At 36.3% G+C, this 17,379-nt stretch overlaps 1 pseudogene; it reads left to right on the plus strand.

Moving 5' to 3' along the window:
* The first annotated feature begins 270 nt into the window (after positions 1-270).
* The window catches only part of LOC130457175 (DNA polymerase delta subunit 2-like), a 70,763-nt pseudogene continuing 53,654 nt past the window's right edge, over positions 271-17,379 (plus strand).

Below are 17,379 nucleotides of genomic sequence, written 5' to 3' on the forward strand. Positions count from 1 at the left end.
AATGGCCCCTATTATAGGGGAAGTGAGGCATGTGTTTTTCATATTTTGGTCTATAATTACAGATCCATAAATACAGACCACAAAAGGACACACACTAGTGTTGTGCCTTCTTTTTTCCTGCCATCAGATTCCTGTGTGAGTTCATAGATCACAGTGCAATTTGTACAGGGAAGTATTAACTAGAAAGGTGGTGGAGGAACCGGCTCTGTAATCATGCCAGTTCCCACACCACACCAGTGTGAGCCTGAGGAAAAGTAGAGTTCCATCAATATGGCCACTGGTGAGGCTGAAATGATGTGGACTGGGAAGGCGGCGTTGATGGACATAGATCAGATTGCATTGATTGGCAGTGCAGTCTGTATGCCTCTGTGTGGCCAAAATTATTGTTGGTATATTGTTTTTGTAGGGCTGGATAGATAGATAGATAGATAGATAGATAGATAGATAGATCAATAGATAGATCAATAGAAAGATATAAGTATGTTGGTATTTTATTACTAGCAATTTAGAATCCCTAAGAAACAATGATGTCAAGAAAGAGAAAAATTGATTCAGAATGTAGGATATTTAAAGAACATTGGACGTATGATTACTTTTTCATGAAGTACAAGGAAAGAGCTATATGTTTGATATGCCAGAATATAGTGTCTGTGTTCAAAGAATACAATTTGTGTCGATAGTATCAAACCCAACATAAAGATAAATATGATTGTTTAGTCAGAGATGTGAGAAAAGATAAAATATTAAAACTGAAAAATACATTGAAAACGCAGCAAAATACTTTTGTGAAGCAGAAGCCACTAAATATTTCATCACTGCAAGCAAGCACTGCAAAGTTTTCAAGTTGCCAAGCTAATAGTGTGCACTGGCAGACCATTCATGAAGGGAGAATTTGTTAAAGAGTGCCTTCTTTCTGTTGCCAAAGAGATGTGCCTGGAAAAGGCAGACTTATTTAGTACAATTAGTCTTTCAGGATCTACAGTTACATGAAGGATTGAAGAAATGGGAAACAATTTGTATCAGCATTTGCAAAACTCCTCAAGAAAACTTTCCTGTTTTTCCTTGGCACTTGATGAGAGCAATGATGTTCGTGATTCTGCACAACTAATTTTTATTCATGGGACGAATGACAATTTTGAAGTCATGGAAGAGCTTGCTGCACTGTAAAGCATCAAAGAAACAACTACAGGAGAGGATATCTATGAAAAGGTTTCCCAAACTGTGAAGGATTTGGAGCTGGACTGGGCTGAACTAGCCAGTGTGACAACTGATGGTGTTTCTAGCTTGATGGGATCTAAGAAAGGAATAATTACTCACATTAACCAAGAGATGGACAAACATAACCATTCTCATCTATAAGCCATACTTTGCTTCATCCACCAACAAGCACTGCTATGTAGTAAATATTGAGGTGGGACTCTGTTATGAAAATTGTGGTATCTTGTATTAACTTCATTAGAGCTAATGCTCTAAACCACAGAAATTTCAGGAATTTCTGTCTGAGCTAAATGTTGCCTATAAAGATGTTCTGTACCACACAGAAGTCCATTGGCTGAGTCGAGGGAGAGTTTTGAGACATTTCTATGGCTTACTTCCACAGATTTACAGATTTTATGCTTTCAAAAAATAAAGAAGTACCAGAGCTCAATGATGCAGAATGGAAATGGCACCTCACCTTTCTGGTAGATGTAACAGAGCTACTCAATGTGAAAATTCAAGTAAAAGGCAAGCTCATCTGTGATATGCAATCACATGTGAAAGCATTTTAAGTAAAATTAGGTCTCCTTATCATACAAGTGAAGGAGGAAAATTTCTGCCATCTCCCCTTAACACAAAATCTGTTAGCAGAAAAACCCTTGATTGCATCCCCAAAGGAAATATGTGTGGATTCACTGGAAAAGTTGTAAAAGAGTTCCAATTCAGATTTAAAGAGCTTCATCTCCATGAACAGGACATACAGTTTTTTCCATAACCTATTTTCTATTGACATTGAAAATGTGGATACAATTTACCAAGTGGAACTGGCTGAACTGCAGAATTGTGACTCTCTGAAAGACGCATTCAAGTCAAGCAGCTTGATTAATTTCTATTCATCTCTCCCCTCCGAGACATATCCTAATCTCAGGAACCATGCACTCAAAATGGCAACCATCTTTGGCAGCACTTATGTCTGTGAACAGACTTTTTCCAAAATGAAACATCTGAAATCTCAAACTAGATCTAGACTAACTGATGCACACTTGCATCACTTATTACAGCTAACAGTGACAAATATAGAACCGGACATTGACCATCTCATTAGCCAAAAGCAGGCCCATAGTTCCCATTGAAATACTGGTCAGTTTGTTGATTTAAATTTACTTGTTCTTTATTTTAAATATTGTATTTGTTCCTTTTTTTTACTTTAAAATAAGACATGCGCCTTGGGCATAGGGATTTGTTCATAGTTTTGTTTTTTGTTTTTTTTTTAATAGTCCAGCCCTCCAGTGGTCTGAGGGAAATTGAACTGACCCCTTGTGTAAAAAGTTTGAGGACCCCTTCTCTAGCCATTCTGGCTTATAGAAAGGAAAACCATGTGACCTATTCCTCCCTCCCATTTGAGGAAATAAGTTGTTTCTTCTAAGATCAATGGTAAGGTTTCTGGGTTTCTAGGTTGCAAAACTAGTCCAACATACAGACGTGGTGAGTCTGCTTTAGGAAGTGGCTATATTGATTGTGTGAGTCCTTTAACACAGGCAGGTATTATTCAGAAGGTGAGGCATGTTGCTGAATGGCAACTGGTCACCCTGGAGATACTGTGAGCAGAGTTTCATCTGCTATCTTTTCTTCTAGTGATGATAGAAAGCTACTTATGCTTGAATGTATTATTTAACAATGGAAAAAATGCATTGCTCTTTCAGACCGTGAATGTATAAATGGATTTGAAAAGCTTTTGAAAATATTTTTAACTGCTTTAAGAGAGTTCTTCCATTGGAAACACTCTGTCACATCACTTGTTCTATGATCACAGACGGCAGATCCCAACAAGTATAAACAACAAAATGAACAGTTTTATGATTTTTTTCTACAATAGTATGTTTTTCTCCAAAAGCTTAAAATGTTATGCAGTCATATGACAGTATATCCTCTCCTCAAAACTTGAGAGATAGAGGAGATATAGTAACAACTGCCTTAAATATAGTTGGAAAAACAAAATCAAAGGAAAAGTTAAAGATCATTAATGGAGACCGTATTCAAAGAAACCCAGATTCCCAGCTCAGAGTTCTTTCCCAATTCCTGGTGTCTTGCTCTGAGGTAAAAGAATGCAGTGATGCCATCACTGGAATGAGCAAATGCCAAATGGATCTGGTTGTTTAAAGATTTGCTCTAAGTTGATAGATCATTTCTCACAGGTACTTCATCTCAGCATTGATGGGTGATCGTAACTCTCCATAACCACAGTAATGAAATTATGGATATGAGAAATGGATGTGACAAGTGATTGTAGATACAGGATATAAAGTCAGTCCTGTTGGAACTGGGAGCACAGGAGGAGAGAGATAGGAGGCTCAGCTCCTAGTATAGGAACTTAAATCCAAAGAGTCAAGAAGCCAAGGATCTGGAACCAATTGAATAGAAAAATAAAATTATAGATTTTTTTAAATGGTAAGACTAGAGTAAGCCATTTGAAATCAAAGACTGTGAATCAGAACTCGATAGACAATCTATAGTCAGGATATGCTTGAGGAAAAAAAAACAGTCAAGTAGCAAATTGGTATGGACCAACAAAGTAGTGACTAAAATCATGTTTGAGAACCCTACAATCATTGAGGCATATATAGTCTATGGGGTCTGAGTAGTGAGTTCATGACTTTATTGATGATACTCATATTGGTCATTGACAGGCCAAATAAATTCTATTTTATTAATTACTCCATAGAAGAAGAATCAGCCAATAGAAAAATCTCTGACCAAAGCTGAAGTAAAAGTCATAATTCCTTTCTTACTTCTTCCTGATGATTTAGCTTCCTTGTAGTCATGTAGGTTTTCCTATCCTACTTTCTTGTTTTTTTTTTCTAGGAGCAACTGATGGAGACTGACTTCAAAGCACATGGTAGAGAATAATGTGTGCTTGTATATAACCCAAGACAATGTTAGGAAACCTATGGCATGTGTGCTGGAAGGAGCTGCTCCCCTCCCCCCATGCTTTCTTGAGATCATTTCCCACATGACCTGCCTCTCTGCCCAGCAGCCCAATGGGAGTGCTTCCTCCCTTCCCTGCCTGGGGTAAGGGGTGGCTCATATGAGGAGTGAGGGTTGCAGTTTGGGCACTCATTCCCTAAAAGGTTCACTATCACTGCCTAAGACAAGAGATCCTGAGAATATAATTTTCCAGTTCAATGGATAGTAGCAACTAAGGCTAGATTTCCTGTAGAATCCCAGTGCATAGGCATAAGGATAATGGAACTTGGTCCAAACAGGTACTTCATGATCAATGTTCTGTAAACCTTAAAATTTCTTAGACTTATGAATGTTGGAAATTTCCTCATTGGGAAATTTCATACTTGAAAAAATTTCCTACTGATAGTAAGAACTATATTGGAATATGAAACGCCTTGGTATGGGAGGATCCTTCTCCTCCTTACTTAAGACTACTTTAGGACAGAAACCTTTTGCTTAACAATGGAAAGGGCTTTGACCTATGCTTAAGCATAGAACAGGAAGTTCTTTGAGTCATGACTGATTTTAGAATTCATACACTAGAGATACTTGGAATGACAGAACCAGGTCTTGGAAACTACAATCTCCACCCTACTCAGAGTAACAGGATTTAGGAAGGGCTGCAGCAAAGATCAAGATTTAATTATTTGAGAATATGACCTTCAATAGACATGTGCAACGGGGAAAGACCTCTGGGTGGTCCTGGGTTAAGCTAGAGCCACCATTGGCACAGGGGAGACATCGACAGTGATTGGTAGATGTGAGAACTGAGGGGAGGGGACTTAGATTGTTGGCTTAAAGATAGAGGAGGTAGATGCTCTGAAGAAGGTCTGAGAGGAGAGAGGTCCTAGAGGGAGAGCTCCTGGAGAGGTCTTGAAGGAGGCTGTAGAAGGAGAACTCAGGAGGAGTCAGGAGGAGAATTCTCTGAAAACATTTCTTGAAAGGAGGCTCTCTTGAAGGTGGAGCCTGAGGTTGGCATGAGAAGCCTTACCTAGAGAGATCTTGGGTGAGTGATAAAACCAACTGACTGATTTATCTCTTAGGACTGAGATCTAGGCCTTATTGTCTTGAGGCCCTCCATTCTTATTCCTTTTTTACTTTCTCTTTTTTTCTATTGATTAATCAGTGTATTATAAATTAAATTTCTCTATAAAACCTAGTTGGCTTGGGCATATTCATAAATTGGGAATATATTCTCTGGCGACCATCTTATATTTATATAAAACCAAGACACAGTAGAAAACATATTTCAGCGGTCATAATTGTTATATATTTCCTTTGCTCCCAAACATTTTAATTATCACATTTTATGGCTCCCACTCTCTTATCTACAACTATTTAAAAGCTCAAAAACTATTTTAAATCTAACAGAGGGCATCCCCTCATTTTACAATTTTTTGCCACCACATAGAGCACAACTATCACTATTTTTGTACAAGTCTTTTTGCTTATGATCTCTTTGGGATATAGACCTAGCAGTGGTGTGGCTGGATCAAAGAGTAGATAGTCTTTTATCACCCTTTGGACATAGTTCCAGATTGCCCTCCAGAATGGTTGGATCAATTCACAACTCCAATAACAATGCATTAATGTCCCAATTTTGCCACATCCCCTCCAGCATTCATTACTTTCCTTTGCTGTCATGTTAGCTAATCTGCTAAGTTTGAGGTGGAACCTCAGAATTATTTTGATTTGCATTTCTCTGATTATAAGAGATTTAGAACACTTTTTCATGTGCTTAATAATAGTTTTGATTTGGTTATCTGAAAATTGCCTATTCGTGTCCCTTAACCATTTATCAATTGGGGAATGGATTGATTTTTTTGTACAATTGTTTTAGCTCCTTATAAATTTAAATGAATAGAACTTTGTCAGAGGTTTTTGTTATAAAGGTTTTTTCCCCCAATTTGTTGCTTCCCTTCTAATTTTGGTTGCATTGTTTGTTTTTGTACAAAACCTTTCTAATTTAAGGTAGTCAGAATTATTTATTTTACACTTTGTATTTTTTTCTAACTCTTCCTTGGTATTAAAATCTTTCCTTTCCTAATGATCTGACAAGTATAGTATTCTGTGTTCACCTAATTTACTTATAGTTTCCTTCCTTATATTCAAGTCATTCACCCATTATGAGTTTATCTTGGTGTAGGGTGTGGGATGTTGATCTAAACCTAATCTCTCCCATATTGTCTTCCAATTTTCCCAGCAGTTTTTGTCAAATAGTGGATTTTTGTACCCAAAACTGGGATCTGTGGGTTAATCATAGACTATCTTGCTGAGGTCACTTATCCCAAGTGTATTCCACTGATCCTTCCTTCTGTCTCTTACCCAGTACCATTTTGTTTTAATGACCACTGCTTTATAGTACAGTTTAAGATGTGGTACTGTTAGGCTCCCATCTTTACTTTTTTCATTATTTCCCTTGATATTCTTGATCTTTTGTTCTTCCAAATGCACTTTTTTATAGGATTTTTTTTCTAATTTGGCAAAAAGGTCTCTTGGTAGTTTGTGGGGTATGGCACTAAAAAGTAAATTAATTTGGGTAGGATGGTCATTTTTATTATGTTAGTTCATCCTACCCATGAGCAATTAATGTTTTTCCAATTGTTTTGATCTAGTTTTAGTTGTGTGGAAAGTGTTTTGTAGTTGTGTTCATATAATTCCTGTGTTTGTTGTATTGTGTAAGATATGTTTTTGGCTTTTGATCAATCTATAGTTGTCTGTGGGACCTGATGTATATGACATCAAAAGTAATAAAAGTTAGGGACCATAATAAAAGCTTCTTATGGAAGTGTTCAAGGCTATAAGTTCCTAATGATTTTCCTTAAAAGGAGCAGTTTCACTTTTGATATATCCAATAATTTCCTGGAATTCATTCCTAGAGGCAGTAAAACTTCAGTCACAAAGAAAATCAGTGGGCCACTGAGAAGAAATGTTAGTTATGGATAAAATGATTAGTTTGTTATGTCAGCACTGATTAGAAAGATGATATGTGAAGCTTAAGACCGGTGTGCTTACATTACAGTATTCCCTATAAAGGGCATTCTACTTTCTTTTTCTGTGACTTTGTATAAGCTCTTCCATGTGCCCAAAATCTACTTACTTCACCTTTGTCTCTTGGAAATTGTTTATCCTTTCATTTTTCAATAAAAGTATTGCTTCTTTCAAGAAAACTGTCCTGATTTTCCTAGTTGTCATTATTTCCCTCAAAATCACTTTATATATATATATATATATATATATATATATATATATTCTGAATTTACTATTTTATGCACATATTGTGGTCTGTGGTACAAATGCAACCTCTTTGAGGGGAGGCATTGTTTCATTTTAAAATTTTATCTTAAGCCTCAAGTTAATGCTTAGAATACATAGCACATGCTTCATAAATGCTAGTTTCATGGATGATGCAAGAAACAAGAAATCTTAACATTAATTACCTTGAGTTGGTTCTTTTTAGAAAAAAAAATGTCTTCATTTTGGGAATGAGAAAAGTAGGTGAAAACTTAGTCTCTAAACAACCATCTGTCAACATCCAGTTTGTATACCAGAATTAGAATTAGTTTTTTTTAATATTGTGGGAGTGTTGTTCAGAATATATAGAACTTTTGATTTTCCTAATCAGGATGACTCAAAGTATGTTGGAATTCTTCAGTTTTAGCTCTGGTACATTTGCTTTCCAATCTCATCGTATTCTTTTTATCAGGATAGACCTTCTCTATTACCTCAGATTGGAACTCCATGTGGTCATTTCATTCACTCTAAATAACACCAAATTTTCACAAAATGTTTATAGATCAAAAACAAACCTAAGTTCTTTGAGGGAGGCAGTATAATTTTTATATTTGCATCTCTAATGCTGAGCACAAAACTTGCCATATAGTGGGCCATATAGTTTGTTGAATCAATGGGTGTTATAAGTGAATATAATTTTCTCTATTCCATTTCTCTGTCCTGTCCCCAAAATATCTAACCCATAGATCCCTACTATATAGTATAGGGTAAGCCATCTTATCACATATCACATTAAACCTTCAGATTTCTGTAATAGTTTGCAATCAGGCACTCTTTCCCTGAAATCTAATTTCCATAGAATGGTTGGAGGACATAGTGTTCTAGTTGTAGACTTGATGTGTTATTATTATGTACATTTGAGCAGCATGACTTCCGCATACCATCACTCCCTTTCTGAAAAATAAAGGGATTGGATTGAAAGGATCCATCTCTAAATCCAGTGGTTTTTAATTTAATGATAGGGCTGGTATTATCCCTGCAAAATTGGAGAGACTGAGAATGGTAGATACATTAAACTCACAAGTTCTGATCTTCAGTGGGGTAAGCCAGTGCACTAAGTCTGCCACTTATATGAACCCTCAAGAATGGTAGAGGGCAGGCTTCTAGAGAGAGGAGAATTGCCCCAGGTCATAAATGGATAAAGTCAAAACTCTTGAACCAATTCAAAGTGGTACAGGGTCTATAGGGTCCACTGTAGCACTTCAAGAATAGATAAGACAGGGAAAATACATTATCAATGATGGTGATAGTGATGGTAGTTAGGATGATTATGTTGATCTCTTAGCAAGAGCTATATATCTCCATCTTTTCTTAAGCCAGTGGTGTGTTAGACTTTATATCCTTAGATAGGAACATCTTATTCACATCTATGTTCACCCAAATCCTATAGATAGCTGAACCCCTTGGCTTCTGTAACACAGAAACATAAACCAGATATTCAGATAAGAAAAAGATTAATAAAAATAGAAAGCTAAGCAAAAAAGTTCAAAGTTCAAAAGAAATATGGTATGGGAAGAATAAATTCTCAAAATCTCAGACAAATAACTAAAAATAGGTGATATGCAGGATATGAAGAAGCAAAGAAAAGAGCAAATAGAAAAATAAATTAAAGAAAGGACTTGAATCAACAGAGCAGATTTTCTGATTCAGGGCTAACATTTTTTCTATAAAGTTATGAAGTACCCCTAATGTTTTTTAGATATGGTAAGTGGATAATTGAGAAGCATAAGTAATCTGAATTGTAAGGGCAATGCAAAATATGATGATTTACTGCAGGAGGAGCTCTGGAATTATGCAAGAAAATTTTCTAAATTGTGTTTTTATCCAAAGATCTTGCTGTTGAGTAGGTTATTGTCAGCAAGAAAAGATCTATATGTATGTAAATGCCCGTAGTGCTTTTACTTGTAATACAAGTCAAAAACAAAATATATATCCAACAATTGAATTCAATTAAATTGGCTAAACAAATATATATATATATATATATATATATATTAATTAGGATGATTTCATGGGAAGAACTGTGGTATGTTGTGGGTATTACATCAACATGCTAGCATGACAACAAGCTAAAGGAGAAAAGGACCTTGATAGGAGTCAGAGGACCAGAGTTCAAAGCTTCAAGGGTTTATGATTATCTATGTGACCTTAGACAAATCACTTTTCCTCCTTTGGTCATATTTTTTCTCTATAAAATAAGTGACTGAACAAATTAATGTATGTAATTGTATACTCTAACACACAAATAAGTATCTGATGTTATTGATGTGTTTCCTTTCAAATGATATAGAAAGTAAACCCATTGGGGAATAGGTGAACACATTGTGGTATGTAGCTATAATGAAATGCTATTTCATTCAGAAAAAGCTGAAAAGATTTATATGAACTGATGCATATACAGTAACAGAAATATTATGTGTTGATTGACTTTGGAAGACAAGCACAGCAAAGCAAGCCTCCAAGATAACAAGGGAATCATGATGAAAATGCTATCCATAGTCAAAGACGGAACTATTGGAATCTGAGTGCAGATCAAAGCCTGTCATCTTCCACTATATTTCCTTCATGAGATTTCTAATTGTGTGCAAGATGAATCACTTCTATCATAACATGAACAATATGGAAATATATGTAACATGAAAATTCAGACATAACCTATATCATATTTTTTACTAACTCTGAGAAGGGGAAGAGAGTAGGTTGGGAGAAAACTTTTTTTAGAGAATTCTAGAGAAATTTTAGAGAATTTGGAGAATTATAAAATATTAAAACCAATTTCCAAATATTATTTCTATATGTAACTGAAACAATAAAACAAAATAAGAAAAAATAAAATAAGATCATCCTTTTAAGATCTTGGTTCATATCCTCTCATAAGTTCATCACATGGAAAAGTCAAGTCAAGGAACATTTATTAAGAATTTACTATGTTCAGGTCCCTGTATTAAGCACCTAGGGTACAAATGTGGAAAAGCAAATAACGTAAGAGTCTAACAGAGGAAGAAAACATACAAAAAAAAGCTAAAAGGGAGAACAAGGTAGGGAAAAGTTACCTGGTATGTAGTGAGACAAGAGTGGTACGTTTTAGAGTTCTATCCAAAAAAGTGAAGATTGGAGAAATTGTTTTTCTGGGAATCCTGTAAAACAGGCATCATTAACTTTCCTTTGCTCTGACCTGTGTCTTTCTAGTCAGAACAGCAGAGGTTACTGAGTTTCATTTTTTCCCTTTTGTTTCAGATTACCTCTCAATACAATTTTTAATCATTGTTTTATGACATTTTGAAAGCTGTGTTCTCTCCCTCCAACCCCCTTCTCTAAGAAGGATGGCACTATGATAAAGGTTGTACATATGTTATCAAACTATACATATTTCCAGGTTCATCATGTTTTGAAATGAGATATTTTGCTTATTTACACTAGACAAAAATTTATGGAGGTAATAAAGTGAAGAATGCCCTGCTTCAATCTACATTTAAACTTTGTCAATTCTTTATATGGTGGCAGATAAGCTACATTTCTTAATGATAATGTTTCCTGGGAGCATGATGGATGAAGCCTAGTCCAAGAAGTTCAAGCTGTTAGGAAAAATATACTGGTAAACCTTTCTCATTTTCTCCTGACATTGCTGTAAAATATATGAAGATATGAATTATCATCTAGAATTTCTTACTCTTTCCATATGACTAGCCTATCTTCTTCTCTGTTGATACATTTCTTTAAAATGGATTAAATTTCTTTTCTTTGCCTCTCCCTTGTACTGCTATCATTTAATTTGTTCCATTCTGCTCACTCTCACCACTAAACTGTCCATCACCTGGATGATACTTTTTTTTGATACTTATTTTTTAACACTGGGGAGGTGAGTATTTTATTAATCAAAGCCATAAAATAATGCTGGTAGTATAGTGGTATTGACTACTAGAGCTTCATTTTGGGGACATTTAAGAAAGTGCTCCATTTCCCAAAGACAATCCAAAATATAAAGAATCCAGAGAGATAAAGAAAAAACTTGAATGTACTAAGCAGAGCGAATGAGGAAGAGCCAAGAAAGATGCTCCACACAATGACTGTCACAACCTAAGCAAAGGTAATAAAATTATAGTGAAGGTACAAAGGATTGTCTGTATAGCATTCTATAAAAGTTAAAGCTTACTGCCTCTTCTTTTCTTTTATGCTACAGACTTGTAAAGGGATATATACTATAAATTACAATCCTGTTATTCTATTATTTTATTTCATTGTCCTCCAAGGAATATATGTTTTAGGGATGACTGGGGTTTTTTAGAGAAGTGTCTGTTCTATCAAAACAAAATAAAACTTTCTCTATCTGACTGTCTGTCTGTCTTTCTGTTTGTCTGTCTCTTTTCTCTCTGTCTCTGTCTTCCTGGCTCTAGTTCTGGTTCTCTCCCCCCATGTATACATATCAGCCTACATATATACATATAAAGATACATATATGTGTATATAAGTAAAGATATGCACACATATATGTATATGTGCATTTATAAATGTCCACATTTCAGATATGTATATATGCATATTCTTATATGCATCTCAATGTTTTATCTATCTATCCGTCTGTCTGCGTACCTGCCTGTCTGTCTCTCTACCTATCTTCTATAAAAGGAGAATAGAGGGATTAAAAAGGCCAAGCAGTAGTTTCTGTTATATGTATGTTTAAAAAGAGAAAGAAAAACAATTCTCTCAAATTTGAAACTTGTTTGGAGAGTCTATTCTGTTTTTATGTGGAGACTCATGTAATCAAGGTCTCATCATGAACTCCTTATAGAGGATAAGTATTTAAAGTCTGCATGTAGCCTAGAATAGCTTCTTGTGCTAAAAGCTGCTTGTGAAGATGGTTGATTCTGGGCCATTGCCCTCCCCTTTCCTCCTTATAAAGCTGAAGTGTTAAACCTTTGGAGATATTTGCAACATGCATCTCAAAGTCCCTTTTCATATGCCATTAAGGAAACCAAATTTAGTGTCTACTGACCTCTTTCTGTAATAAACGAAGTCTTCCAGTGCTTTGAGCTGTGGGTGGTCCCAGTTGGAATTACTCTTTCCTTTAACTCCATGATTTTACACTCTTTTTCTATATTTCTTTTATTTCTACAACAGTGATCTTTATAGGATTCAAAAATTAAATTAAGGTAGAAATAGATAATGGAAAAGTTGTCTTCCTTTTTCCCCCCTCAGTATTGGAACCAGGAAGATCTGTGCCCAGGTCCCATCTCTGATAATACTGGTTGTGTTACCTTAGACAAGTCACTTAATGTCTCAGTGAGGTTAGGAAAATTTAAAATATGATGTTGCCAATCTGTGCACTGACAAAGGAAATTCTTATCAGGATTCCCTATATGAATATGAACTCAGAGTCACTAGATAGTCTGAAGTTCTTATGTATTTTACAGCTATGTCCTGATCAGTGGGAATAATGGATCCTCTGAAATGGTCTCATTATTTGAATGTGCAATAATGAGGATGATATTGTTGTGGTTGATGTGATGATGATAATGATATTTTTAAACATCATTTTTTAATTCAGTCAATTTCAAACATTATTCCTTGGTTACAAGAATCATATTCTATTCCTCCCTCCCCTTCCCTCATCCTTGTAAAGATTAAAATTTGGGGGATACTGAGGCAGGTAGAAATTAGTTTCTCTCTGCAAGGAGTATTATTTTTATGAGGTTTATTAAAGATTGAAAATTTAAGAAAAATACAAGTAAGAAAGGCATGTGCCATGGCCCACCCAAAATTTCACTCACATCATAAGACAAGTCTGTTTGCCAGCGGAGACAGGAAGAGAAGAGACCCCGCCGTGGGCGGAGACCCTTTAAATAATGATTTTGCTCTTGGCCCAGGTGAGAATTCAGTGAGATTACAAAGCATTTTGGGGAAGTGGAGCAAGGACTTCTGGGATTGAAGTCCTGAATTCAAGTCCATTTTTATACCCTCCCATAACCGTTGCACAATTCCACTGTGTATTATGTGTCCTTGATTAGAACCCATTTCCATGTTGTTGGTGTTTGCACTAGGATGTTCATTTAGTCTACATCCCCAGCCATATCCCCCTCGACCCATGTAGTCAAACAGTTGTTTTTCTTCAGTGTTTTTATTCCCACAGTTTTTCCTCTGAATGTGGATAGTGTTTTTTTTCTCATAGATCCTTCCAAGTTGTTCAGGATCACTGCATTGCCACTAATGGAGAAGTCCATTACATTCGATTGTGCCACAGTGTATCAGTCTCTGTGTACAATGTTCTCCTGGTTCTGCTCCTTTCACTCTGCATCAAATCCTGGAGGTTATTCCAGTTCCCATGGAATTCCTCCACTTTATTATTCCTTTGAGCACAATAGTATTCCATCACTAACATTTACCACAATTTGTTCAGCCATTCCCCAATTGAAGGGCATCCTCTCATTTTCCAATTTTTTTCCACCACAAAGAGCACAGCTATGAATATTCTTGTATAGTACAAACCCAGCAGTGCTATGGCTGGATCAAAGGGCAGACAGTCTTTTAGTGTCCTTTGGACATAGTTCCAAATTGCCCTCCAGAATGGTTGGATCAATTCACAACTCCACCAGCAAGGAATTAATGTCCCCACTTTGCCACATCCCCTCCAACATTCATTACTTTCCTTTGCTGTCATGTTAGCCAATCTGCTAGGTGTGAGGTGATACTTCAGAGTTGTTTTGATTTGCATCTCTCTGATTATAAGAGATTTAGAACACTTTTTCATGTGCTTTTTAATGGCTTTTATTTCTTTGACTGAAAATTGCCTATTCATGTCCCTTGCCCATTTATCAATTGGAGAATGGCTTGATTTTTTGTACAATTGATTTAGCTCTTTGTAAATTTGAGTAATTAGACCTTTGTCAGAGCTTTTTGTTATGAAGATTGTTTCAGGGACAATCTGTTTTTGCTATTTCCCTTCTAATTTTGGTTACAATGGTTTTGTTTATACAAAATTTTTTAATTTGATGTTATTAAAATTATTGATTTTACATTTTGTGACTCTTTCTAAGTCTTGCTTAGTTTCAAAATCTTTCCCTTCCCAAACATATGACATGTATGCTATTCTGTGTTCACATAGTTTATTTATAGTTTCCTTCTTTATGTTCAAGTCATTCACCCATTCTGAGTTTATCTTGGTGTAGGGTGTGAGGTATTGGTCCAAGCCTAGTTTCTCCCACACTGTCTTCCAATTTTCCTAGCAGTTTTTATCGAATAGTGGATTATTGTCCCAAAAGCTGGGATATTTGGGCTTGTCATAGACTGTCTTGCTAAGTTCACTTACCGCAAGTCTATTCCACTGATCCTCTTTTCTGTCTCTTAGCCAGTACCAAATTATTTTGATGACCACTGCTTTATATTATAGTTAGAGATCTGGGGTTTATGGGGTGCTCAGGGAGGAGTAATATCTGTGGTATGGAGGGCTTGTCATGCCCTCCTAGGGCAGCTCTCCAGCCTCTGACCCTCACCTGACACCCAGCTCTCACTTGTAGCTCCCAGTAGCTGCTAGCATGTGGCAGCAGCCACACCCCGGACAACGGCTTCGACAGGCCAGCTAAACCTTGTGAGGGTAGCCATCGGGTCATAGACCCCTGGTGAACCAGGGCTTTGCTCACCCAGCATGTGAAGACTGCTTTGGCAGAACAGGTGGAAGAAACCAACAAGAAGGTTCAACGGCTGAGATGGCGACACAGCAAAGCACTGTGGAATGCTTAGGGCGTGTTGGAGCACAAAAGACAACACGGCCATCCAATGCAGCTGAGGAAGTCTCCAGGTGTAACGACTTTTCGTGCCAATGGACCCAGGCTTCCAACGTCGAGAGAGTGGGACTGTCTCTGTGCATCGACTTTTCCACTTAAATCTTCACACAAAAGTATCTTTCTGCACAAAAATGCACAAAGACAATTGTCATCCTTGGTTACTCAGAGAGTACTACTATTAGAGATCTGGGACTGTAAGGCCACCTTCCTTTGCATTTCTTTTCATTATTTCCCTGGATATCCTTGATCTTTTGTTCTTCCAAATGAACTTTGTTATGTTTTTTTCTAATTCAGTTAAAAAGTTTTTTGGAAGTTCGATGGGTATTGCACTAAATAAATAGATAAGTTTGGGTAGGATGGCCATTTTTATTATGTTAGCTCATCCTACCCATGAGCAGTTAATGTTTTTCCAAATGCTCAGATCTAGTTTTAGTTGTGTGGGAAGTGTTTTGTAGTTGTGTTCATATAGTTCCTGTGTTTGTCTCGGCAGATAGAGTCCTAAGTATTTTATATTGTCTTGGGTGATTTTAAATGGAATTTCTCTTTCTAATTCCTGCTGCTGAGATGTGTTGAAGATATATAGAAATGTTGATGACCTATATGGGTTTGTTTTGTATCCTGCAACTTTGCTAAAGTAATTGATTATTTCCACTAGCTTTTTAGTTGATTCTCTAGGATTCCTTAAGTAGACCATCATATCATCCACAAAGAGTGATAGTTTGGTCTCTTCATTGCCAATTTTAATAACTTCAATTTATTTTTCTTCTCTAATTGCTACTTATGGTGTTTCTAGTACAGTGTTAAATAAAAAATGTGATAATGGGCATCCTTGTTTCACTCCTGATCTTATTGGGAATGCATCTAGTTTATCTCCATTACAGATGATGTTTGCTGATGGTTTTATATAGATACTGTTTATTATTTTTAGAAAATACCCTTCTATTTCTATACTTTTTAGTGTTTTCAATAGGAATGAGTGTTGTATTTTGTCAAAGGCTTTTTCTGTGTCTATTGTGATGATCTTGTGTTTTTTGTTGGTTTGCTTGATATTGAAGATATTGAACTCCTGATATTGAATCATCCTTGTATTCCTGGTATAAATCCTACCTGATCATAGTGAATAACCCTCCTGACCACTTGCTGGGGTCTTTTTGCTAGTATCCTATTGTGAATTTTAAAACTATTCCACCCTAATCAGTCCGTACTTTAGAAGATCTGATTTAGTTATTTCCTGATCAATAACAATATAGATACTTGGTTTAACAGAATCAATTCTTGGGAAGTATACATTTTACCACCATCCTTAGTTTAACAAGATTAGGAAGGTCTGCACCAAACTCAAGATTTAATTATCTGAGGAAATGGCCTTCAACAGACACGTGCAGAAAATGTGGACAGACCCCTGGGCTGTCCTAAGTCAAGCTAAGGTATCATTGGTACAGACGAGATGCAGGAAAGTGACATAAAACTGTCTATATAAGGCATGCCCCTTCCTCTCTCTTGCTCTTTCCCTGGAGAGGCAACTCTGGCTGGCAGCATGCTAGGTGTTTCGATATCTTGGAGTGGTGGCAGTTATTTGTCTGGGTTTGGCGGTGAGTTTTGCCTTTGAGCCAATTCAGGTTTGGGCATCTTGGCTGAGCCCCTATGGACGTCAGGTTGATTCCTTCCTCTTTCACACTCAAAACTTTACTTTCTAGATCTCCTAATCTTCCCATCCTGTACTAGCCCCTTCCTTCTTCCTTCTTTTTAATCTCCTCCATGATATCAATTAAATCACCATAAAATTTCCAGCTAACTTGAGTATTTCATTCAAGATTTTATAAGTAAAATCCTTGGAGACCAAAATAATTATTACCTTCAGTCTCAACCATAATTTTAACCTTTACACTATTTAAGATTTTTGAATCTATGTTCATTAAAGAGATTGGTCTGTAGTTTTCTTTCTCCGTTTTTGACCTGCCTGGCTTTGGAATCAGTACCATCTTTGTGTCATAAAAGGAATTTGGTAGAACTCTCTCTTTGCTTATTATGTCAAATAGTTTGTATCATATTGGGATTAGCTGTTCTTTGAATGTTTGATAGAATTCACTTGTGAATACATCAGGCC

This window comes from Monodelphis domestica, chromosome 1 (genome assembly GCF_027887165.1).
Source record: "Monodelphis domestica isolate mMonDom1 chromosome 1, mMonDom1.pri, whole genome shotgun sequence".
Taxonomy (NCBI): Eukaryota; Metazoa; Chordata; class Mammalia; order Didelphimorphia; family Didelphidae; genus Monodelphis; species Monodelphis domestica.